Consider the following 7,815-nt stretch of genomic DNA (forward strand, 5'->3'; position numbering starts at 1 on the left):
GGTGACCGGACTTCTCCAGTAACCCCCTTTGATTGTTGTTGAAATGGGGGTCACCTTTAGCCTTCTTGTTCCTTTGATACACCATTTACGCTTCATTGCCTAATACCTGAGATTGTACTTATAAACATATTAGGTCAAATACTTTAGCACGGTGTCATCGTTACCAAAATAATGGATAAGGGTGAAATACCCTTACACATGCAGTAATGCAGATACTTATATCATGGTTTGTGTGACCTAGTTACATGGTTTGTGGACCATGTGCTACATGCTTTATGCCACCTGAAAACAACTGATAACCATTTTTTCAGGGACTAAAACTAGACTTAGCATTTGATTTTGATAACCATGTGCTACACTCGTTACATTTTCATTCCCACATACATAGCACCGCATGCAAAAAACATGGGTGCATGTAACCACTACATAGGAAAAATATCAATACAAATTAGGATGTAACACTCGTTTGCATAAAAAAAAGGATCCACACACATCAGCCTATGAGCTTGACCATGGATATGTTGCTACAACTAAAATCAGCTAGCTATGAGGAGGAGATCCTCGAAAAATAACTTAGATCCGTGAATGCTTCAACAGATCCTAACATATGCTCGAACGAAAATCACCATCAACTTACCAGGAAACAGACTCGAGCGCCAAAGTAGATGTAGCAGACAAACGAGCAAAGCCGAAAAATCCCCCGAATCCCCGCCGGATCATACGAAGGATGTAACCACGGAGACAAAACCGGATGCGGGGTGCCGCGCTCGAGGAGGAGAGAGGCGCAAACCATACCTCACCGTCGACGAGCGATGAAGACCTCCCCCCGCCGAGCGGACGGAAATGCGGATCCGACGACGAAATCAGCCCGCCAACCGACATGGTGTACACCCGCCGCGGCCAGGATCTCCTACTCTACGGCGAGAATCGCGGGGAGCGGCGGCGATTTGGCCGGCGATTTGGCGAAGCTCCGGGAGAGATTTGGGCGAAGAGCGGAGGGCGAAATGGATGAAGCCGACGACACGAGTCCCGAAATTTGAACCGCCTGGGAAATTACTACGCGCACCAAAAAAGCGGCGGACGTTACGACCAGGTGGTGGCCCCCCGCGCGGGACGACGCGCGATCGTCCGATCTCATCCAACGGCGCGGACGCGTGACCTCGGCGTAGGACCAGAACGAAGTCGACTAAGAGATAGAATTTGCGATAAACAAAACAACCACGTTTTTTCCTCATCTCTCTCACCTGCATTCTTCCTCCACACGGCGGCCACCATCCTCACCTAGGGATGGCATCCTCCTCTTCCTCCAGACACCCTGGCGCCTGCGAAGGCACCTATCGACGCAACATACCCTCTCTCTCCCCCTAGCGGGTTAGCGGCGCGGTGGAGGAGCCCGGAGGAATCCTCTCCTCACCGGAACGGATGGCCGTGCAGAGGAGGATCTTAGGGCGACCTTCCAAGACGTTCTAAAGAGCCGGCAGCATCGCGCTCACCGTCGAGCACCGGAGGCAGAGGGAGGCGTATTTTCCGGCCGCTTCCCTGCACCTCGAGCGGCTGTGACCACCCAGCAATTCTTCGCATCGGTCACGCCGGCGTCGACGCAACAGGCGGTGGTACGTCCTGGTTGGCGCGGCAGGGGAACGCCAATAGGGCAGGGTAGGGCAATGGGCCCGGCCGGCATCCAGGGCGAAGAGCCAGCGCGGGCGTTGCTCCACGAGCTCGCAGATTTCGGGATTGGAGTTCAGGTGCCTAGGTGACTTCTTTGTTCATTTAACACAAATTTCTTCTCTTACCCATTTGAACTATTTCTGGGATGAAGTTCAGTTGTTGGTTTCTGGTTTGATTCATCTGTAGGGATTTGAGATTTTACTCTGATAGCGTTGCCTCCGGTGTTGTACAGGTGCTTCTGCTTTTGCCGGCGGCCGGCGGCACCAAAGTCAGGGAGTCAGAGTACGGTCGGCCTTGATGATTCTACAAACTCTATCTTGCTGCCTTAGATACAACTCTCAGCCCTACCGTTCCTCTCTTAGTGCACAACTCAATTCTGAATTTTGTAAACATTTATAGTTGAAGGTTGTGTCTACATCTGAAAGGTCATAAATTTATGAATGTAGACAATATTTTAAAATCCATGTATATGTATCACTTTTTAATTTGATTTGCAAGGTGTGATTGAGAGATTTTGGAGACCACTTGCATGGAAGACCATGCCAAATGAAGTTTGGACCTTCAGTATGCAGGTGCATTTTTGTTCTTGGCAAATATATTATATCTGAGTGTGGTCCTTTATGCACACATTATGCAATCACTCATCTACCATTTAGCTCCTCAAAGTTTTGAGACGGCTGATGGTTCCTACTATCACTTTGCCTGTGAGCGCCTTGCCATCTGTATTCTTATTTAATTCACTAAGAGATTCTCTCATGAGCAAGAATTTATGTTGCCTATGATAGGGTTGGTAAGAAAATTAATGTTTGCTAAATGGGGTTTATTTCCATGAATCTGATAGAAGAGTGGTGACAAAAACGGAAGATTGTGAAGCAGGCCCATAACTGGTCAAATAGAGAAGGATAAAGAGCTATTGGTGCTTTCTGAATGGTTTCATATAAAGGTAATAGAATTATTCATGCATGTTTCTGATTTATGTTCTTTGTTATTTCTATTGTGTGAAATTAATCTTAAGAACATTGATTGTTCGCACGAATTATAGGGTCGCAAACATCATCACATCACATACCAGAGCAGCAGTGTTTCTATTTTTTACATTTACTGACCTGGAGACGGATCTGGGTGCTAAAGAATTAGCACGTGCTATGGATCTAAAGGTTACTGTATATTTGGAATTGCTCCTTCATTCTACCCTAGGTCTGGAAGGATTTGATGATACCTCTAAAGAACATGATCTTTAAAAGGATCATGTGATTGTCAGTCAGATTTCCTATGCACATTGATACGCTGTGTACAAAGTATGAGCACTGGAATCTACTTCTCAGTTGCTAGCATTCTTTGCGATATATGTTTTTTTTTTCCTTATTATGTGCTTGGCACAACTATTGGCATTCCATTTATTATTGTTGCTGGTAAAAAGATGTTGAACTTTAATGAGTTATAGAGATATGCTAGATTTAGAAGAATAAAAATAGAAGGCAAGTATTAAGCCTAATAGTTGGGAACTTACTAATTACTTTGGGAAGCCCTCAAGATCGTTATCATTATCTATAGCTTTGGGGTCAAATACAGTATGTGCATGCTTGGCATGCGTGTCCAAGCTTTTCTTTTTGCTTGATTGCCGATTAGGCATGTTGTTGGATGTTTAGTTATTTTCTATTATGATTTGCGCAGATTGTGCACACTCGCTTAAATTACATTGCTACAAAGCTATGTCAAGTTATACTCTTGCCCTGCTCTAGGGGCATTGGTCTCTCATTCTCTTACAATAGAGTTATATCCATTTTTTTGCGGGGTAAGTTTTTAACATTATATTTATAGTTGTTTTAAAAACCCACCTGATACTAAGTGCATGTGCTTTGCTGGAGCTGTGGTTCCCAAATTAAATCATACATTCAGGTATTGCCTTCCAATTTCATATCATGTTCTATCCAGTTAGTATCCACTTATTTTGCGCTTGGTGAAAATCACATAGACAAAAGTTGGTTTATGCACGCTTACTAATCTTGTATATATTCAGCAGTATGTTAGCTCAAGGGAAATAGCCAAGTAGTTTAGGTTCCCACTTTTAATTTATTTAGTGTTCCAGTATTCCCAATTGATCCATGTAACGTAAGCAAGTATGTATATGTAGTTTTGCAGCCAAAGAACAATGAAGATCAGGTCACAAGATTAGTGTGGCTTGCAAGAATAGAATAATCATGTGAGCCTATTGCAAAATAGATCTGGTCATGCCCCCTAATTATCTTTTCTTATTTCCTTTCGTATATCTATACAAGTAGTGTCATGTGAAACCCAATAATTGATAGTACCAACTTGAGAAAGAAATTGGTGCATGTACAACACAAATTGGACAAATAGGTGGCTTGGTGAGCTCCATTAAGCTATTTTGAATATTATTTTTCGTGCTCCGGTTGAGTTTTGCAGATTGAGTTAGACTTACAGTATATTTGTAAACCTGAGATATGCAACATGCAAGTTTTTTCTAAAGGTGATCTCCTTTATTTTGGAGCAGTTCTCTCCATTCCATGTTGTCATTTTGAAAAAAAATTATCCATCTTGCACAAATAATGTCTTCTTTTCACATTGTTTTGCTTACAACTCACTATTAGGTTTTGGGACCAGGACATACTTTTATTCTATAGCTACTGTCTGAAATTGTTTGCAGGAAATATGGGTTTGTTGTCTCTTTCTACCAAATGCAGAACATACTGGATTATTGGATTTTCATAATGATTTTTCCCATTGTACTTAGCTGGTGTTGTTTTAGTTTCTAGCTGCATTTGAAAGTAAGAAACAGATAGAACAGTGCAGCCATTTTAAATTTTGGTTTACACTGTAATTGGAGAATGAGGAGATGCTAGGATCCTGGGTGATAAAATAATGTTGTAGTGACCAAGGTTGGTTTTTGACTCCACATTGTTACTTCTAGATGTATTTGATCCCCAAACGGATGTCCACCAGTACTGTTGCACACACAGGTCTATGGAACTATCCCCAAGTTATTCATGTTTGATCACTACTCTAGCTATTTCATTTACATATGTGTAGCAACTCATTGTTTCTAGATTATCTATTTTAATTTGTCCACTCATCTTTCATATTTATATGAGCAGTATTGTGACCCATGAGCCCTTTATGCTGCACAAGGATATAACTATGACAATTGGGAGGTGTATATATATTATTGTACCCGGATTCCATTTAATGTAAATCACCATGACACCAGCTACTCTAGTTATCCCGCAGGTTCTCCGCGCTTCATCAAGCTTTTTGTTGTGCTGATCAAACTCGGATGCCATTTGTCTCGGAATTCCTATCAATGTAAGGTGATGCTTCGGTTTACTAGGATCTAGGAGTTTAGGAGCCCAAATCAGGGGATTCTCTGCTCACTTGATTTTATCGTCATTGACCGCAAGGTTAGATCTATTTGCTCTGATTTTCTATCTATTGGATTGTTTAGGTGTAATGTATAGATTTCCGCAGGTTCTCCGCGCTTCATCAAGCTTTTTGTTGTGCTGATCAAACTCGGATGCCATTTGTCTCGGAATTCCTATCAATGTAAGGTGATGCTTCGGTTTACTAGGATCTAGGAGTTCAGGAGCCCAAATCAGGGGATTCTCTGCTCACTTGATTTTATCGTCATTGACCACAAGGTTAGATCTATTTGCTCTGATTTTCTATCTATTGGATTGTTTAGGTGTAATGTATAGATTTGTATACTGGTGTGCGTGGTCTTGCGCCATTTTCCCTTCTTTGTAGTGCCTCGGCGTATAAGTGTTCGCTTTCTTCTTTTATTTTCCCAATTTCTTATTCCTTCACTTGGTACGCACGGTTAATATGCCTTACTAGATATTGAGTTGGAAGATAGGTGTGTTTCCTTTATTTTTGTAATATCTGTTATGATTACTTGGTTTGATTGTCCTTTCGATTTTCCACTATATTGATCTACTATCTTGCTAAAAAACTCCTTTTTTTGGGGTGCTTTTTGACTGATTTACAGAGAGGCACAATGGAAGGTCCAGTCCTGGAAAAAGAGTAGATCAATTTAGGGATCAGCTGTAGGAGGGGTCTATTTACACCACTAAGAAATTTGATTTGTATGATCCTAGAAAGAGCTACAGGTCAGTGGATCATCCTTTGCGGATCTGCTTTACTATGAGGACTACTCTGTCAGAGGTGGTGCCGCCGCCGGAGAATTTTCCTATGTATGCCTATACTGCTGTCCCGTTTAGCATGCTGTCAGATTGCATTGATTGGAATATACTTATATCCGGTAAGAATACAGTCATTTTGATCATTGATTTACTTTTGTATTGTTTGTTTTCTTGGAAAAGTTTGTTTCATGTTATGGCAATTTAATTACTCTGCAGATTTACAACAGATCTCGGACGGGCTAACAAAGTCCCCGATGTTTTGCCTCCTTCTGTTGGTAATACAAAGAGCCAAAAAAGACAAATTTATATCACAGATGGCAGGTGCTGATCGCTGATATCTTTAATTTCTTTTTCCATAGTGAGTATTTGCTTCTTCTAATTACCATCTGGTTTATACATGTGTTACTTTATGAAGCGAGCATGCTATTGTTACTTTGTGGGGAGAGATGCTGATGGACTAATGGAGGCATCAAATGAAGAACCTGCCATCGTGTTATTTGTTGGCATGACTGTCAGTCAGTACTTAGGCATTGCGCTCCCACCTCTGTTTTTGTATTGTCCTATTGTATTTCTTTCCTTTTTCCTGATTTGTGCTAGCTGTTGTATCCAATAATGTGCTGCAGTCTATTTGTTTAATAACATGTGTATCTTGCATATGCCACAGGTCCAAGCATCTGCCATCGCACGTCGAATTACACAGCGGAAACCAAAGTCATACGGAGCTGACAGTGTCGACAATCGCGGAAATAGCGACATTCGAACCAAATTTCGAGCGGTTAATTCTGGTTCAACGGATCCTCATGCCGGCAAATTCGCGAACTTTATTTGTTTGGGCCTCGCGGAGAGGTTGTCTTCGGAAAAGAAGCATTACATCTTGTGTCCAGTGTCAGGGGACGGCTAATACTGTGCCTCAGGATTTGCTTGCCATCGTGGGAAGAGTTCAGCGTTATTGTCGCTCCTAGACGTGAATCGCTGGATGCATTGCACAGCCACTTTGGAGTACAGATTGCTGATCCGATTTCCGTGACAGTGTTACTCGACGACAGGACATGGAGGATTCAGCCACAAGTCAAGAACCCTAAATGGAAGAAGGGATTACACTTCACAGATGATGACTAGGATCTTAGACACACAGGATATAAAGGACGCAATATCTTGGACATCTTTCTACACACTGCTCTTCTGCAGATGAATGCAGCGAGGGAGTTTTGCTATTGCCCAGTTTCTGTTGTTCAGGGCCTATATGTTTGGACCCTCAGTACACTTCCATGTTTATGTATCTACGTCAACCACCCGTTTAGGCTATGTGTTTAGGTTGTATGTTCTGTTTTGCCTCATAGATGTTTTTGGCTTGCTAGAAGCCTTCACGATTTGTCAGTTGCCGATTCTAATGTATTATATCTTTTCCCGCGCTGCTTATGTTTTATATTGTACAATTTCCAGGCTTTGTTCTTATGTTATGACTATGATCATTTGTTTATTTTGTTTTGCCACCTATACACATGCTATTTCCTCATTTCTTCAGCCTAATAATATGCACCTTCTATTTTGTTGTCGCATTGATTAGTGTTGCAATTTTGTTAAATCTGTATGTTATCAACTGGACATGAATCAAGCTCTTTGTGCCCACGTGGTTGCCATGTGTAGCTTGTGTGCCATTTCACACATAACTTGTGAGATATGTTGATCAGTATACTACCACGACCTGGCACGGCGTGCCGCCGCGCCGTCTTTTGCTAGTAGAAATAAACCCACGACGGGCTGCTCTCTTTCCCTGCTCGTTTGTGCAGAAAAATAGAAATCCATGTACGTTTTGCGTAAACGCATTTGCACGCCTTGTGTTCTAGGGTTTTCAGCAACTCGCGACCCGAGGTACTGTTTGAACCTCCCGTCTTGTCTCTCCACTCTTCATGTTGTTAATGATCGATTTTCCGTTGCTGCCTTATAATTATACCAATCTCTCCTTTTCTAGATTAGATTATCTCTTCTT

The 7,815-nt window shown here is 42.1% G+C and overlaps 1 long non-coding RNA gene across 2 annotated transcripts; it reads left to right on the plus strand.

The window, feature by feature from the left end:
• Positions 1-1,250: 1,250 nt before the first annotated feature.
• LOC124702652 lies at positions 1,251-7,236 on the plus strand. 2 transcript variants are annotated; one of them, XR_007002590.1, is made up of 10 exons: positions 1,251-1,753; positions 1,901-2,073; positions 2,167-2,240; positions 2,510-2,966; positions 4,918-5,087; positions 5,155-5,324; positions 5,672-5,944; positions 6,042-6,146; positions 6,241-6,340; positions 6,490-7,236. It is a non-coding gene; the product is annotated as an uncharacterized LOC124702652 (long non-coding RNA). The 2 variants fall into 2 exon arrangements; XR_007002589.1 differs by having other exon boundaries at positions 1,901-2,240; positions 2,510-2,611.
• The last annotated feature ends 579 nt before the right edge of the window (positions 7,237-7,815 follow it).

This window comes from Lolium rigidum, chromosome 3 (assembly GCF_022539505.1).
Source record: "Lolium rigidum isolate FL_2022 chromosome 3, APGP_CSIRO_Lrig_0.1, whole genome shotgun sequence".
Lineage (NCBI taxonomy): Eukaryota > Viridiplantae > Streptophyta > Magnoliopsida > Poales > Poaceae > Lolium > Lolium rigidum.